The following is a 19,086-nucleotide window of genomic DNA, read 5'->3' on the forward strand; positions in this document are numbered from 1 at the left end:
ATCACTGTGTTTAATGTAGTGTATGTGGTAGAATGGGTAGTATACTCCCTTCAGTCTCTGTGATAGTGATGGGTATGAAATATGGAAAAGCTGAGGAAAACCAGCTTGTACTAAGAAAGCATTGTGTGAGGACAGAAGTACTTTGGGGTTTTCCATGGAAGGCTGATTACTCCGGTGAGGCTTTACTGGTTATTGCTGTGGTTAGATGTGAAGGATAGTCCTGGTTTTGTGGCGGAGATGAGTGAACCAGGGGGGAAAATGTAGAGGAAAGTTCATTTTTTTTCTTTAACAGATACTTTGTTTTCCTGATAGTATATTGGAGTTAAATTGTTTCAGACAGTCCCTACTGCACTCAGTGCTCTACCCAAGACAAAACAATAAATTACTGACAGAAGTTTGCAGCAGCCCTCCAGTTCTGACCCTCTTTGCACCTTCCCACTAAAGCCATTAAGTCGCAGAGAGACATCCCAGTCTAAAATTGGTGTCCTTCATTACCAAGAAGATAGGCAGCACTCTGAGTGGTCTTCTCCTAAATGTTTCCTTTTCTTTGAGGCATGGGGCACAAAGTGCTTGACCTTTAGTCAGCTTTATTTCTCAGTGAGATACCACCAAAAAGTCATACCTTCAGGTTATGAAGCTGGTCACTTGCCTTAGATACTTAGATTATCATAGAATCATAGAATGGCCTGGGTTGAAAAGGACCACAGTGATCATCTAGTTTCAACCTCCTGCTATGTGCAGGGTTGCCAAGCACCAGACCAGGCTGCCCAAAGTCACATCCAGCCTGGCTGTTTTTGTGTAATATGTATGGAACGTGTGTTGTATACACAGTATATGCAGTATATGAGTTTAAGTGCAAATTGAGTTTTGCAAATTCTTTGAATTGAAATAGATATTTAGCATTAAATCTACAAGTTAGTATTTCTAAAATGGATTTATTTGAGTATTAAGACTTAAAGTCAGCATTAATCTTTTAAAGTCTTTGGTCAGACAGCTATGAAAGCAAGTACTTCTAAAAATTCCCTTTTATGACTTTCTGATTATATAGGCGGGGTTAAAGCAGAAAGGTAATAAAAGTCTGAATCAGGTTACTAAATGTTTTTCCTCAATTTTTCATCTGATGCTTCTGTTTCTGCAAGGCATATGGTATATATAATCAGGTTCCAGCTTGCTTTGGTTTTGCCTTGCTGCTGGAAGTCAAGCCTAGAACTGCATATGTTGCATAATCTTTTTCCTCTAAGAAAATAATCTGTGCTAAACGTTGTTTAAAAACATACACTGTTATAAATGTTCCCACAGCTTTCCATATTGTGCTCTTTTCCTTCCTTTTATCTTTGTTTTGATTTCATAGAGTACATGCATGGCTGCTTCTGTCTTACTTTTTTACTTCCCCTTTGGCTCTATTGGATTAGTGTATATGTCGAACTTTTTCAGGGACTCATTAAAGCTGGTTTTAGTTGACAATTATTCTTCCATACTTCAGTGACTTCATAGCACTGAAATGCAACAGAATTATGCTCACTGGAATTACTAGCACTCTTTTGCATAGAATACTGCATGCTCCATTGTACAGAAGGTGATTGTCAAGCTGATTTTTTTTTTTTTTTTTTTTTTGCAGTTGTTTATTAGTATTTCTATATAGAAGTCATCACTGAAAAATACATGAAACTTTTCTTGGACATTTCATATGCAAAAGATGCTTTCTGTAAAAGTCAGTTATGAGTTTTTTAGAAAAGGCTGTGAGATAGAAAGGATGTGAGCTTTGATGCCCGAAGATTATTTAATTCTTGCTGTATCTCTAAATCCTTCATATTCTTTTGGTCAGGAAGAGTGAAGTCTTAAATGTAGACTGCTTTTTGCCTTTGGAAGCAATTTTCTCTTGTGCATTTAAGCTGCATCTTTGATTGCAAATGCATTGAAAACTTGCTTTACATTTGAAGAAGAGGTCTTTGTTCTCAGCAGAAAGTGATAGAATTCAAAATACCCTCATTTTTAGTTAGGTACGAATATTGTATTGCTCTTAGATGGTAAGGAAAAAGCAGCATTGGATTTACTGCACAATTAATATTTGCATCTGAATGTATTTTAGTATTTACCATCTGAAAAAAAATGTAGAAAGGAGAATGAAGGCTATGTAGTTCTCAGCCTTCCTACTTGTATTCAGTAGGAAGACTCGTGGGATTAAGTAGTTTCATAAAGCTTCTCTGAGTAGTCCTCTTTCTTTCTAAACATCTGATTTAATTTGTGTGCTGTGAATCCTAGAACAGTTTTAGTCTCTAGTTTAGTTAGATTTCTCCCAAGGTACTTGTGACATGGCTTCCCCCTGTGGAATGATCTTCTGGAAGCTGACATTTTAGAGATGTGGGTGACATGGGAAAATCAGATTTAAAGTCAAGTGTTAGTCACTCTAGGTTGCAAGTACAGTCAATGGGGAGAAATAAGCACGTCCTGGAAGTTGATATCTGTCTTGTTTTAGTAAGGTGAGTAAAGAGCTGTGCCTATATTGAAGTGCTTTATTTAATGAGATGAGTAGGCGCAAACTACCTGTGGCTACAAGCATTGAGGTGGCCCAGTTCCTCTCTGCAGTCTGTTGCAAGTGCTCCCAGTTCCTGAGTCTGTGCTCCTCTGTCATCAACATTTGGAAGGGTGTCCTGTTTAGGCTCAGGCATGGTGATTGCTTCCTTCCTTCCATTGGACGTTTAACGCTAAGTGGACCCCAGGATCTGAATACCAGAGTCAAAAACATACAGAGTAGTCCTCAGTACTTATATCTGTTCTTCAAAAGGTGGCTATTGTAATCTCTCTGCAAAACAAAAATGTAACTGCTTTGCAAGGTTACTTTAATGACAGAAATTCATCTGAAGTACATCCCTTGCTAGCTAAGCCTGTTTGTCATGGTGACTGAGAAGTTTCTTAATTTATAACTGGGCAAAGTCCATCTAAGCCTCTGCGTGTTCCAGAATTACACATTTCATAGAGCAGTCAGGATGACATCCTTAGGGATGAAGTAAATTCTGGTTTATGCACCATAGTAAAAAAAAAAAAAAAAAGGCCTTTGGCTCTAATTTCTTTCCCTTGCTTTTTGAAAATAGAGAAATAGAGGAGAAAACACACAGGAAAGATATTTATAGGCTGTGGAGTTTCCATCACTTGGTCAGTACAGACTGAACCTTCCTAACCTCATCGAATCTAGGATAGAGCCTTCTGTTTCTTTCCTAACACTGTTTCGTGTTGTCCAAGCAGTGCTTTGACATCCAGTGATGCCCGAATCTGAGTGTATGGGGAGAACTTCTGGGAGATAGAAAGGACGGGAGCTGCAAGAGACTACTTCAGAAGTGCTATCAAAACCTGTGCTGTACTATTTGTATGTGTGTGAAATGCATTTTTTTAATAACTTCAGATTACAGTTCTTCCTTTGGCACTTCCTTTTGTAGTCTGGATTTAACATTTCTACTTTAAATACCAATCTTTAATACTACAGGCTTTTAACATATTCCTGTGTCACCAAACTGAGCTGTCATAAGAAATGCTGGGAAATAACAAAACTCTCTTCCTGTCCATATTCTTTGCAAACTAATGGCTTACATATTTTTAAACTTTTGTAAACTTTTTAGAAGATGGATGCCTACACTCTTTTATCTTGTTTGTTTACATTTTTCTCTTAACTTTACAATGGCATTGCAAAGGAGAGATTGTTTTTAAAGGGCATTTTTACTTTAATTCAAGTTTCTAGTTGTTGTTCAGGTAAATTTTATACTCTAAATCTTTGTCAAAAACATAGAGAAAAGAAGGCAGCAATACCTTCTCTCCCATCATTTAATCCTGTGGAATGACTCCAGTATAAATTACAGAGCACTGCACAGCCAGAATGATCTCACTTGGCGAAGTTCTCCACCAGTAACTTGATGTTGGAGTAACTTCTTGACTGTAGAGTAAGGCATGCAGCATGTCTCCCATTTGCTGGATCCTCTTTTTGTACTGCAGAAACCTGAAGGAGATCAGGGTAAGTGCTGAAATGGCTCTGCCTCAGCCTACAGAGGGAGAATTAACTGTAGCATTATAACCTTTCTGAAATAATGTGTTCAAGTGCTAGGCCAAAGGTTGATCCTGACTGCTTTATAACGTTGTATATTGTTTCTCGTGAATGCCAGACTGGTTGTGCATGTTTTCAGACATGTCCAGATATTACTGACAAAGAAATTCTTTTAGGTGAGGAATGCCATTGACTTGCGTCATCACTTGTATATCTTCTATTTTTTTTAACCTGAGTTTCCTCATCTCAACCAGCTTTTGTGATGTTGGTAGGATTCTTGTTTAATGTATTGTTAGGCATTTTATGGAGGGAAAATACTAGCAGCACTGTAACTGTTGCACGACAACTTAACTTGTTTCAAATGTGTGCTTATTAAGATCATCACAGTATTTAGACCTCCACAACTTGATTAGGGGTGTAGGCAGTCATCCAAAGTAGTTTTTTGCCAAGTGGAACACCAAGTAACACATATTTGACATAGAATACTTTACGCAGCAACTGCTGGCACAGCTTGCAGCCAAAGTGCAGGAGTTGTTAACACCCTTGAACTTTTTGATTCCCTAAGCATTTGAAATCTACCCAAATATTAGTAGTTCCTTGAGCAATAGAAGTGTTAATTGTTTGTCCCTTTCACTTCATTCAGACACGAATCTCTGTTCAATTCATTTTCTAAAATTAATCTGACAGTCTTCTATCTTTTAATCTTAAATGAGTTTATTCCCTGATTCTGCTTCAGATTGTTTCAAATAAAGCAGACGTATGGAAGGTGCCTATCAAGGGGACTGGCCATCCTCTGTGAGTATTAGCTGGAAGCTTAGCCCTTACTACTTTACTGCGCAGTATGAGCTCTGTCCTTCCTTCCGTTTGCTTAGCATTGTAAAACTCAAGTTCACTGGACTATGTTGAAATAAGAATAATCTGGTTCGCATCTTGTATTTTTTATTTATGGAGATTGATGCTTGTAACCCTGGCCAGGACCAGATGTTTCAGAAAGTTCCAGAGTTAAGTGACTGCTCCTAACAATATCCTTCTAATTCCTGGTAAACAAGGATTAGTTTAAAACTTTGAAACAGAAATGCTTGTTAGCTGCATTATACAGATCCTTTGAAACACTTCTGTTACTCTTACATTTTTATTTTTTCATGATTTAAAGATATTACAGTGGGATTATTTTAAGTAGCAAATCTTCTGTGCACTTTCTACTAACCACAGCCTGTTTCAATGCAAATGAAACAGATTGGATTTGCTGTAAATGAGACAAATAAAACTTTGCTTAGCCAAGCTGTGGGAATTGTGTAGTATGGAAGAGAATAGACAAAACAGACAAAGTAGATTAAGAAGAAAAAGTAAATATTTCTCAGCAATACAGTGTGAGACATGGAGCATAGAGACGCTGTTATACGTAGACATTGACAAGTCTTGAACATGTTTGTCAGTGAAATTAGATGCAGATTTTAACATTTCTCTTTTTACTGGTTCTTCTTAGAAGACTTTCTATTTTTACAAAACAAGGCTCCAGCTCTCCAAGCCATCTATTTTTTCTCATCCTGTGATCAACTTTCAGCTCATCTTTCATATCAAGAGAGCTCTGCTCTTCATGTGGAAGAAGTGTGGGGGGGAAACATGGGTACAGTAAGAATTTTAAAAACTTTTTCATAAACAAAAGCTCCCTATGCCAGAAGAGATGGTCACCAATTATCAGATCTTTCCAACCTCTTGTACTACACAAAGCAGCAAAGACATACAGAAATGTATAGTTTCAAATGTGAGTTCCACTGAGTAGTACTTAACGTAGCAACCTCTTCCTTTTCCCAGTTACTTCTAGGGGTAGTCAGTGGTCATAGTGCATGCAGTGGTGCTGACTGCACGTTGGAGCAGTAGTTAAAGGTGAAATACTTGCTGATTTTATGTCAGCTGCATTTTAGAAAAATGACAATTACTTGCTGTCACCCCTGAAAATATTCAGAGGTTTGGCAATTTGGCAAGATAGCCTCAAGAAACTGAAGGAGAAGGCACGTTGTCATTAAAAAATCTGGTTCTTCTTTTCTTTTTGTTTTAAATCCCAAGCACGTGAATTGTTACTGCAACATATTAAGTAAATTAATGAGGTTCAATAAGGCCAAGTGCACTTGGGTCGGGGCAATCCCAGGTGTTTATACAAACTGGGGGAAGATCTCCTTGAGAGCAGCCCTGCAGTGAAGGACTTGGGGGTCCTGGTGGACGAGAAGCTGGACATGAGCCAGCAGTGGGCGCTTGCAGCCTGGAAGGTCAACTGTGTTCTGGGCTGCATTAAAAAAGGGGTGGCCAGAAGGGAGAGGGAGGTGATTGTCCCCCTCTACTCGGCTCTTGTGAGGCCCCATCTGCAGCACTGCGTCCAGGACTGGGGCCTCCAGTACAGGAAGGCCGTGGAGCTCTTGGAGCGGGTCCAGAGGAGGGCCACTATGATGGTCAGAGGGCTGGAGCACCTCTGCTATGAGAAGTTGAGAGAACTGGTCGTGTTTAGCTTGGAGAAGACAAGGCTCTGGAGAGACTCATTGTGGCCTTCCAGTACTTGAAGGGAGCATATAAACAGGAGGGGGAACAGCTGTTTACACAGGTGGATAGTGATAGGACAAGGGGGAATGGTTTTAAACTGAAACAGGGGAGGTTCAGGTTACATCTTAGGAGGAAGTTTTTCACACAGAGGGTGGTGACGCACTGGAACAGGTTGCCCAAGGAGGTTGTGGATGCCCCATCCCTGGAGGCATTCAAGGCCAGGCTGGATGTGGCTCTGGGCAGCCTGGTCTGGTGGTTGGTGACCCTGCACATAGCAGGGGATTGAAACTAGATGATCATTGTGGTCCTTTTCAATCCAGGCCATACTATGATTCTAAATATCCATGTAATTCTGTATGGATTTCCTCCTGACTTCTGGAAAAGGAGATCTGCTAACAACGTTTACTACTCAGATCTTTTCTGTTTTTCATTAGGAAAGTGTTAATCTTCATATGTCAAGAGAGAGTTTGGATCCCTCTAGGTTGTCAGTCAGTAATAGTAGATGCTAGGGTAGAGAATTGTGTAAAACCCATAAATTGTAATTTGCTTAGATGAACAGGGTGGAAAATAGTAAGATTTTAAAACTTTATTGTTAAGAGCATTGCATAACATTCCTTGGGTGATGATCGGTATCTGTAAGACATTTGTAAATGAGGATGAGAAGCCTGTTTTCTGTAATTCATGCTACAAAACAAGATTTTAGACAAAAATTCTGGCATTACTTTTCTGAATGGATACCACGAACATGTGTGCTTAGCTTGCCATGAATTAATACCACCTAACACAGTAACCAGCCTCAAGTTTTCAGAACTTTTCAGTTTTCAGCCAGCATAAGTAGGGAAGGAGAAGGTTTAATGGAAGGTGGAGTTTGAGCAGTATTGTGGAAGATGACATTAAGACAGTTACAGTTGAAATAATGTTCTTGAAAAGCATGAGATCCTTAAATTGTTTTGAATTGCCAAAGACCCTAGGCATAGTTTTAATCCAACTTTTATAACTGATGTCACTTTGTTGTTTTTTTTTTTTCCCCTTCTTATTTTATAGTCTTTTGTTGTCAGTAATGCATGTTACATAGATCATTTGCATTTTTCCATTTAACCACTTTTTGAAATGTTAGCAGGTTTCATTCTGGAAGAGAGTTGTCCTTAGTCTCATTAGCATAATGATATGGACAAGATATTTTGGAAAACTGAGCTGTACTACATTTGTGACTGACATCACCTTAGCTGGACCACAGCTGTGGTTCCATCTGGCAATTCATGTGCAGCTCATGAATAACAGCACTGAAGTCTTGCAATGTTCTGTGATCAGTAGCTTTTAGGGTCGTGCGAATGGGGCATCGAACCCACAAATCACAGTGCATCAGCTTCAGAGCTGCAGTGGAATTATCCAGACTCAGTGTCTGCTTTTCCCCATTCATTGGACTGTGCTCTGGGGAGACGAAGTAGCTGCAACATTCCGTGTAACAGAAGACCATACACAGATGGAAAAAACAGCCACTTTAAAATTAAACATAAATGTTTTCAGTAATAAAATGATGCTGGATATGGAGAACTGTTATCTTGACCTAGAAAGCTTTTTCTTGGTAAAGAATGTTGTGCTGATGAATCACAGAGAATGTGAATTGAAGATAGAATACTTCCAATAGCCTTTCTTTTAACTGAGCTGTAGGCTTGAGTCTCTTTATATAAAAGTTCAGACAATACTGTCCAAATAATGTTTAATCTTTCTATAGCTCAGGCAATATCTAGTCAGTGATCTGACATTCTCACATTGCAGGTACCAGGTTGTTAAGATGCCCTTTCATCTGCCATGTCTGCTTAGAGGCCAGGACTTAGACCATAAGCACAGGCTTATACCGTATGTGGTATTTGAAGTAAATTCTCACAGGGAGAGAGAAATGAGTGTTTTCCCTTACATCGCTGTCTTTCTACAAGTGAGAGCATGCCAATGGACCCCTGCTATTGTTGGGATTAAAGGCAGCAGATGTTAAATTGTCAGAAAGTAATACTGGATGATTTCCGTTCGGTTCCACTCTTTATTGGGGACTAATAGAGGGAAACAATCTTTGTCACTTGCAATGTCTTAAATATTAATACCTAATAAAAGGTATTTCTGGTTCTTGCGTTACTTAAGGCAGGCGTGTATGTGAATGGGAAATCATAATGTAGAATTGGGAAACATGCTTTTCCCTTTCCATACCACCTAATGTACCAAATAAAAATGCACAGTATGGAGTAAAGAGTATTTAAGAACAAGTGCATTAAAATCCAACTGTTCACTTCTTTGCTGTATTTTTTTTAAATTCTTTTAAAGTATTCGTTATTCCTTCCCCTCCCACCCCCCCCTTCTGGCTTATTTGCACACAAGTCATGAGCTGCATCATATATTCAAGGATACAGTCAGAAGTTGGCTCATTCCTGCCTAGTGTATCCTATCTGGGAATCAGGAGGCTAAATTAAAAACACACTTATAAAATGGAATATATTTGGAAGCTTTGTTCTCTTAAACCCGAGCCTTCTGTTGACTGACGTTAGATGATCCAGAAGCAGATGCTGCAGCAGCTATTTGTTGATTTAGTTGCTATGGTGACATGATACATTCGTGTACAGCAGGAAGCTCACTGTACGTTGGCTAATTTGATAGGAAGGAAGGCTTGAGGTAGGTATTGCCGACTATATTGTTAATTGATCCTACCTTTCCCATCCTGCCTCCACATGCTGTTTGGATGCACAGCTCTAGGGAAAGGTAGAGGGAGATGCTCCGGCGTGACGGTCAGGTTAAGGTGCCCTGCTGAGGGGGGCCAGTGCTCAGCACATCGCTGAAGATTGCCTCATATTGAGTGAATGGAACAGATTGGAGCATCTGGAGCGGTGACTGTTGGATCCTCCTTCAGCCTTTGTCACTGTGGTAGCACCAGTTGAATGAGAGAAATAAAAGGATGCGAGCAACAGTAAGTTAAAGCGCTAAGGCTTTTGAAATGGGATACTAGATTTAAGCATGCCACTAATTAACGTCTTGATTGGAGCGATTAGTGGAAAAAAATTGTGATTGTTCGGAATGCCCCAATGACAGAGCATAAATGTGGCTCTGCCTGGAAGTTGTGTATTATGTTATATTCACCCTTTTCCAGAAATGCACCCTTTTTTAATCTCATTGCAGACAGGCTTTTAAAGGTACAGTATGCATCTTGCAATGGATGTGATTGTACCAATCTATAAACAGATTTAGTTGGGGATTTCTAACATTCTGAAGTCGTGATGGCCAAGAGAATTAATGACGGTTTTTTCCTAAATTTGTGAAATGTTCAAAAATGAATCGACCTCTGTCCTTGTGGCTGAAAATACTTCTCATCAGTACTATGGAGCTAATTTCAGCTGCAGTATTTTTAGTCGATCCACTGCTTATTTTACATTTCTGTACCTTACCAGCATGTTTAAGTACATGATTTCATTACAATCTTTCTGTTATTTCAGATATATACTGACAATCATTTGCTTCTGAATTAGCACCTGTATCCACATAATGCTAAACACGGATTAAAAATTAATAATAAAAAAAAAGAAAATCAACCTTGAGGCTCTTGTAACTTTCCTAATAATCTTCCTTCAGAAAAGAGCATTATTTCTGCTAATACAGAAATGGATTGTGATTGGTGCTTTTTAAGGTTTCAGGGTCCAGGGAGGAAACAATTTGAGACACTTTATCTGTTTAGTTTTCCAGACTTCTGTTTGTGTGAGGGGGAAAAGATCCTCAAAAGATGCAGTCCCCCAAAACAGCACGAGAGGAAAGCAGAACTCTGCTTTTCAGCAGTACAGTTTTGCTTCAGTTTGTAACCCTTTCTGTTGTACAGGAAGATTCTTCCTACATATTTCATTGAAATATACTGTAACCATTGTTGTAATGTAACATATATAACCTGCTCTTAGTTATTCCTATTATAGGATTTTCGCAGTGAATTAGATCAATTTATTATATCCTAGCTTCTTCCCTGTTTTCTGCCTGCATTCTCAACATATTTCAATATTTTTATTTATATTCTAGAATATCAGACAGTTTTGGTGTGCAGGATTGGATTTTTTTTATTGTGATATATCTAATGGCAGATCCGTTAGCACTCGAGTTAAATATATCCAGAAGCTTTTAACTTGGTTAGAAAACTTGTCCCAGATTTCACCCATTCTGGAAAAAATAAGTAAATCCACAAGGCATGACTTAACTCCTTTTAGACAAAGATACCAGCTAACTCAGCTCCTCTCGCCTTCAGTGAGAAGTGGGGGGCTGGAGAAAGGACTCCGGATATTTCTTTGCCCTGAAATTCAGTCGGGTCCCTTTGTTTTTCTTGTCTTTGAGGCAATGGACAGCACTGAGACAAAGTATTTAGTGTAATTTTACTCTGGTTTCGTTAGCCTCAGTCTGGACTGAAACACTTAGCATTTTAGTTTTCCCCTCCAAAAGGCTGATGGTCTTTGATACTGAAGAATGGGTTTGAGAGCAGGTATACCCTTGAGGGACGTAAAGAGCTTGACATCTATAGATTTTTCCTTTAATGCAAATAAGAAAATACTTGTCTCATATCCCGGTAACTCTAAAGTGATGGCTTTGATCTTTCAGGTAAGACTGGTTAGAAATAAAGCAGCGGATGTTCAGAAAACTCAATATTTTAAAAGGGCATTGCATAGTTTTCCACAAACAGAGAAGCTCTTAGGCATAAAAGCACTTATTTGGGCAACGTAACTTGCCACAACAGTTTTGAAACACAGCTGATGGTACTGAAACTGTAACTGGAATTTTTCTACATCTGAATTGAATCTCTCAATATTTGTGTGAATTCACAAGAGTTAGGATGACATCTCATTCTTGTCTTTTTTAGAAATGCAGGTATTGAAACTGTGGCTTCATGATGTGTAATAGTGAGAATCATCCTTATGTGATAAGGGTAAACTGGACATTTCTCCATAAGCCTTATAAAAATCTGATAAATTAGGTAGATCTTATTAGCCTTACATGGCAGGGATAGGATGAAGCTAAGGAACTGTCTTAATTTCAGATATTTTTTGCTCCTATCAGTGTGTTATCAGCATACTTCTGGACAACAGTCATTTGTACTGCTGTTTTTCTGTTTTGTTTTGTTTTTTTTAACTTCACGCTAAGTTTAAGCTTGTAGAATTTAAACAGTGAATTTCAAATATTACCTCTGGATATCTGATATATTGGTAATAATATTTTGCATATGTAGCTTTTTGCACATATGTTCTGTTTTATCCTCTGTGTATTTGGTAGGAACAGCAGAGTATTTGTGAGGAAATATTCTGCCAGTGATTGTTTATTTCCTTAGAGCAGTATAATTTTGGCTGAATGTATCATGTACATGCATGTGGATGTTTCAGGAGGGAGCCTTGCCAGTTTTGACAGTGCTGTTCAGAGCTGCCTTTGCATATGTATGGTGGTGAGCAAAAGAAGAAAATTGTGTAATAGTTGCTATGAGATGTCCTTTGTTAAATAGTTTTACTAGGTAAGTTTGTAGATTTCATTGACACATTTCAGGTTTTACCTAATAGATGTCAGGGAAAAGTTCTTTACTGAGAGAGTGGTGAGGTGCTGGCACAGGCTGCCCAGAGAGGTTGTGAATGCTCCATCCCTGGAGGTGTTCCAGACCAGGTTGGATGGGGCCCTGGGCAGCCTGGTCTAGTGCCAGATCTGGAGGTTGGTGGCCCTGCCTGTGGCAGGAGTTTGGATCTTGATGATCCTTGGACTTCCTTCCAACCCAAGCCATTCTATGATTCTAATGGAATGTCTTTTTTTTTCCCCTCCATATGGGCAGAAATAATTTAGACTTTTAATTCTATTTATGGTGTCCACTATGGAAATATGTTGTATTAAAACAGTGAAGTAACAATCTTGTGAATTAAGCCTAAGCTTTTTTGTGTTCTTGCCCTGCAAGTGTTTCACCTTATATAGGGGCTTTACCAGAATCAGTTGTAGTCTGGCTCCAGGCCCCCAAGAACTTAGCATCGTAGGATGGTTTGGGTTAGAAGCAACCTTAAAGACCATCCAGTTCCACCCCTGCTGTGGGCAGGGCTGCCTCTACTTCAGTCTTCCTTACTGTCTGTCTGGTGGAAGACAGACATGTTCTTCTCAGTGAGCATTAGTTGTGAAGGCCTCTGGTTCCTCACTTTTTGTGTTGTGGATGAGAACACTAGGGAAACTTTTTCCCCTGCATGTTATAATGTGATCCCAAGTCCTAAGCTGCCTTTCCTTCCTCACTGAAATTGCCTGGAAATGTGGCAAACTGCTGACACATTGCTACTGCAGTTAGCAGGATGGAAGGAGAAGCACAGATGCTTGTAAAATCGTGTCTCTTACTGACAGAATGAAGGGTCGGTTTTAATTGTTGTTGCAGTGGAATTAATGGTTTTTTTAGCTAAATTTAATTAGTCTGCAAGCTAACATATTCAAAACAGGATTAGCTAGCTCTATATTTTAAATCCCTTCTGTCCCCAACTAGGATCCAATGAAGAAATACATTAACCTGTGTACTCATGTGCCATGAGGAACATGTTAGGGTGTTTAAGAAGGTGTTTGATATCTGTGAAGACCAACAACATTTCGTCATTACTCTTCTGCCTTTAGAAAATACTGCTGTGATTATATTGATGGGGAGAAATACCTCCTTGAAGCTTATTTTGGCTTCTGCAGCCTCGCTTTTGTGCTGATAAATGTTACTTCTGGATCTTTCTGGAGATGAGCATTAACATTTGACCTTAACATTTTCTCTGTTTTGGAAAAGTGCTCTGAGTCCAGGTGGCTGCAGCTCTGCCTGCAGCCTCTCTTCCACTTCTTGTTGTTGATATTCTTCCTCTTTTTTTTTTTTTTCCCCCTCTGCTATTTTTATTAAATATATTTCATAAGGGTTAAAAATAAGGTAAGGATTTGAAGAAAAGATATTCAGATCTCTTTCTAATTCGGTCTGCAGAAGAATCCAGTAATTTCTCATGCCAGTAGTTTAAAGCTTACTGAATAAAAATAGGAAGCATTGATATTCTGTCCTTTTAGCATTTGTACTGCCTTTGATTCTGTAGATAAAAGATCAGAATACTTTCTCATCCCATCTCACACTGATCTGGTAAAGCTAAATCATATATGAGACCTTCAGATGAAATTATTGTTAAATTATTTTTGATAGTTGATATATATATATATATATATATATATATATATATCAACTATATTGTTGATAGTATAGTTGATTGACATACTATTAACAGACAATTATCTAACTCAATGTTGTGTGTCTTTGAAAGGCTTGATCATACTACTTGAGCTACAGTAAAATTGTATTTTAATTTGTATTTAAGTAGATTAATAATATAAAAAATCTAAAATTATTGTATTATAGGAATGGATTTGTCAAATAAGACAGGTCAAATTGAGATTTAGATGAGAGACATTTTTCACAAGTGATGAAGATGATATCCCTTAACTACTAGTCCTTCAAAAAGGCAAAGCTACTGCCAGGCAGTGTTTATGTATTTGTAATTTAAGTGTGCTCAAGAATGTTCTCAGAAACTGAGGCTGAATGTCATGAAACAAGTCTGTTCTAGGAAACTGTTTCCTCCTCCAGAAGGAATATCTGTCTGCAAACTGCCTTGGAACAGTTTGTAGCATCATCTGGGAGAGTGGTAGCTGGCATCTGCCCCAGTTGTGATCAGGACTGCTGTAACATAGTTCATCTTTGCAGGCGATTGTTGCAGCACCTAGGAATGTTGCTGTGCACTGTTCACTTTGCTAATGCAGATCTAGTTTTAGGTACCACTGATGTGGTCAAGGGACTGAAGCAGCTGTTTTAGAGGTTGAAAATATTGGGACCCTGCAGTGAGCGAAAACTGGGCGTAAAAGGAGAGGAAATTGCTGAGTCAAAAAAAATAATGAAGGAGGCAGACAGTGTAAGCAAATCCCAAGAGCTGAGGCAAATGTATGGGCAGTGAGCAAGATGGGCTGCAGAAACTGCCCAGACTCTGTTGCTTTCCCTAAATATAGCATCTACAATTGATGTATTGGAGATAAAGTACTGCACTAGAATAGGCTACTGACCTGGGCCACCGGTAAGGCTGTGAGGACATTTCTTACACTCTTACTTGGCTTGAGCAGCTGCCTGAGTTTGAGCAATGACTTCAGTAAAACCTCATTGAGCTTTCTAATGCCTGACACAATTGAGTTTTATTAGAAAGCTGGTCTATGCCAATCCAGGGTATGCATCTTAGACTGACAGTGGACAGGCAGCAAGGCAAGTCCTTTAAATTTCAGGAAAGTAAGTATTTCATGCTAAAAAGTGGTTTTAATGAAGACTGTTCCTTTTTGCAGTATCTTTCCATGTTTTTTAGGATAAAGTTCGCTTTTAACGTTGTACTAAGAAACCTCTGTAATCCATACCAATTTAATTAAACCACTAAAAAGTTTAGTGTATTGTTCATTCGTTTTAATGTCCTTTGTAGAATGAATTAAGTACTACTGAAAAGTATGAAATTGCACTGTTAAAAACTCAATACTTTTCAGCAACTGATGTTACAGGTATTTCAAGCTTCAGCCATGTGAGCTGGCCACTTTGTTTTATTTATGAAATGATTGTTTTGAGGATAAATGTGTAGCTCTACTCCATTATTTTCAGCTTGTATGCTAATCTCCTCTGAATAGAGATTCTGTACTGCTTTTCATTGAGGACTGTACTGAGGTCATGTGAATCATTATTAAATAGCAGTTCAAAGGAAGCAATTTATAGCCCCAGTGAAAATGACAAAAAATTGGTTGTTGACCTAATACTCCATTTCTTAGTAGTCATGTTATTCTGAACTTGAGACAAAAATATGTTGAGTCAAAGTTGTGTTAGCACTCAGCAATTATGTTTTTAAATTTTATTAGGTGTTTTTTTTTATAGTAGATGGTGTTTTGAATGCATTTATAGGATTATAGAGCACGTATCAAGGACTCAGTGTCTTAAACTCCCATTATTTTGTTAAGCTTGTGAAGTTTTTATTAGTGTTTTGTTGATCTAGTAAGAGAAATGGCATTTGAAAACTCTGTTGAACGTGCATCCCACTGAGGCTGGCACACCATAAATGATTTTTGTATCAATTTATTGCAGTTATTTTAGAACAGCAGTTAGCGGGAATGTGAGTAGAATAATGCATGTTAGCCTTTGGATAGCAGAATTTTGGATTTGGGTAGCAATTTTAGCCTTTTGGATAGCGGAGTAAAGCAACTGTATTTGTCACCAAAAGGACAATGCATGGAGGAGGAGGCTGAACCACCAGAATTTGCAAAAGCTTGTCGTTTGGTCACAACCAACATGAATATTTCGCCCAGCAGAGGAAGGAGGCTGAGATCTAGAATGTTTGATGTGAAAGATGAGGGCTTCCGTTCTCATAACACCAGTGGTTTGAGGAGGTGGTGTTGTTGGGCAATGAGATGTGCAGGCCTCAACAAAACTGCTGAAAATTAAAGAGTTCTAAGTATTAGCAACCTGTGGGTTTTATTTCCCTAACACATGATGCTATGAAATATAGATATTACCTTTTCCTTTAGATTTTCTTTCATCTTTGATTATGTGCATCAGATTCTTACGTAATAGGAGTGAATCCCTGGGAATTATTGTCTCTCCTTGTTTATATCTCCTCTGACCAGGATTGTACCAATCTCCTTGTAACTGTGCATAGCTTTAGTTTTTCTTCTTGCAAGTTGTATATTCTTAGGAGCTGAGGGTGTCAGAAATGTCCTTAAAGCAGTGATGGCTCCCTGGGTCACCAGAATTAAGGCAGAGAACCAGGGCTGATACACTTTACTCCCCAGCACAATGGCTTTTGAAACCAGTGGTTCTTCTGAAATGACTTCAGCCCTGATTGAGTCTCTTTGGCACACTTAGCAGCAAGTGTAGCCTATATTGAAACAGTTGTAAAAAATATAAATGAGAATGTACTACATAAAAGCAAGGCTGGAAGCAGGAGCCATTCAGCTAAGTACAGAATCACACATCAAACAGACTAATGGTCCATTGAAGAAAAAAAAAAAAAAAGCAAACCACCTCTATTTCCTATTCCTGAGCATCTAATTAACGTGCATTAAGTCAGCCAGTCTTCCCAGCCAATTGGTATTCAGATGATCTCAGAGACAGGAAAGCCTGTTGAGAACTGGAGTGTCAAAGCAGTACGGACTCCATCATTGCCACATGGACAGCCAGTGCCAGCAGTGCTCTCTCCCACTGCATTATGCCCAGGTGTTGAGCCTTTATCTTCTAAGAGGCACTGTGAAACAAGCAACAAAGATTTTCATGCAAGGGAAAACAGTACAGAAGAAAATCAAAAAGTACGTGGCCCACTTGCTGCAGTTGTGCCAATGGGCCCATTGCCAATGTACTTAGCTTTTCTAGCTGGAGCCTCCTGTCCAGATATCCTACAGCCAAGGGTCTGGAGGAGGAGGACCAGCAGGTTCCCAAAGCAACAAAAGAGGAGTTACCAGGCTGCCAGGAGCCAGGCATTGGCACTGAAGAAATGGTAGCAATGGAGTAACACCATTTATCCCTCGTTCCATCTTACTAGAAAGTAATCAAGGGAATTAATTGTTCCACCCGTTGGCTTAAAACTTGAGAGCTTTACAACTTTTCTTCTTCACATAGTTCATGTTGATGGGTTGACAGTTAGACTAGATGATCTTAGAGGTCTTTTGCAACCTTGATGATTCTCTGATTCTGTATTATGGACACTCAACACATGGAACTGAAACTTGTACTGATTGCCAGAATGGCTCCTCCCAAAAGTCAAGGTATAAGTCCAAAACATTTGCAAATCTGGATACTTTCCAGCCCACGCAGATGGCAAGCTTTTAAGTTCCTGTCTAAATTTTAAGCTAGAACCTTAAGTTGCAGCAGAGAGTAAAAGGTAAGTGAATTAAATACACATCTTCAAGAAGTTACATCTGCTTGGAAAGGCTGGAAAAGGAATTGTAGCAAGTCAGTCGCTTTCAGTTCCCTCTGTCATGGTCTGAAGGTGGTATTCAGTTGCTAAAATGCTAGCTACAAGCACTTGCAACAAACTCTGGTGATACAATGTATTCTGAAGACATACAAGCTTTATTTGAAGCTCATTTCTGTAATTTTGCTTCTGAGTTCAGGGTACAGCAGAAGTGCTAACTTTTACTGAATTTTATAGTCAGATACATTAGATGATTGGGAAAATTATCAGTATGATAAAATGAAAGACATATCGTCATAAAATGGCTTAGATTGGAGGAGACCTTAAAAATCATTTAGTTCAAACCCCTGTGCCATGGGCAGTGCCAGCCAGCTTCTCAGGCTGCCCAGGTCCCCATCCAACCTGGTCTTGAGTGCCTCCAGGGATGGGGCAACCACAGCTTCTCTGGGCAGCTGTGCCAGGGCCTCACTGCCCTCTGAGTAAAGAATTTCCTCCTAACATCTAACTCAAATCTCCCCTCTTTTGGTTTAAAGCCATTCCTCCTTGTCCTATCACTATCAGACATGTAAAAAGTCAGTCCCGCTCCTTCTTATGCACTGAAGCTTTCTATTTTCTTTGTAAAGAAGCAGCAACAAGCCCAATTATACTTCCTTTAGCAGCTTAACAGAGTAAACTTTTTTGGCCAAAATTTTTGAAGTTGCATGCAAGCAAGACTGAAGAGGAGTCTAGAAGGGAAGCTAGTGATGTGGTTGGACGGAGGTGCTCTGTCCCTGGAGACTTTCAATGTGAGGCTGGATCAGGCCCTTGGCAACCTGATGTAGTTGTGGTGCCCCTGTTCACTGCAGGAGAATTGGACTAGATGGCCTTCAGAGGTCCCTTCCAACTCTAAGGATTCTATGAAATGTACCTGTTCTGTGTTTTCCTTTGTTTTAATCTTATGTGGATTCTTCACAGCTACAAACATACTATCTCGAAGTCAGGTTTCAAAGAAGAATCCCGAAGTCTAAAATGGTGCTGGACTTTTACTTTGGTTTCTGTCTGATTTCCATAGTTTTTCAGCTGCGTATGCTTTTTTACATATTCTACATTGTGTGGTCGAAAAACAAACAAAAACCAGCAAACACACATGAAGAAAAGAAGAGGTTCAACAGCTTTCTGCAAATGAAACTATTCATACTGTTCCATATTGTGTATCTGATATGCTTACTTTCTTATTAGTTCTGATAATGCTTTATCATTAATGAATGTATGAACGTGCTTGGATCATGAAAAGAAGGAAATTACAGGATGTTTCTCCTATGCTGAAAAACTGTTTGCCAAGCAGTAATATTTAAAATATAAGCACTGGAAGTCCTGGGTTACCTCTGTAGTAGTTTGATTAATGTGGAATTAAATGTAATTTGTTTAAATAATTTAAGCCATAGAAATAATGTTTTGATTATGCTGGACAGTCCAGAAAATAAAATTTGTACAGGTGTTGTTTTTACCCTAGTTGCTGTTCTCTGCTTGGTTATTTGAAAAAGTTTGTTTAAAATGTCTGTAATTGCTCTTGCT

At 38.9% G+C, this 19,086-nt stretch overlaps 1 protein-coding gene across 3 annotated transcripts in view; it reads left to right on the forward strand.

Annotated features, from left to right (window-relative positions):
- Positions 1 to 19,086, forward strand: part of FNDC3A (fibronectin type III domain containing 3A) — a 115,446-nt gene that overhangs the window by 21,108 nt on the left and 75,252 nt on the right. The gene's annotated exons all lie outside the window — the stretch shown is intronic.

Source organism: Meleagris gallopavo, chromosome 1 (assembly GCF_905368555.1).
Source record: "Meleagris gallopavo chromosome 1, MGAL_WU_HG_1.1, whole genome shotgun sequence".
NCBI lineage: Eukaryota > Metazoa > Chordata > Aves > Galliformes > Phasianidae > Meleagris > Meleagris gallopavo.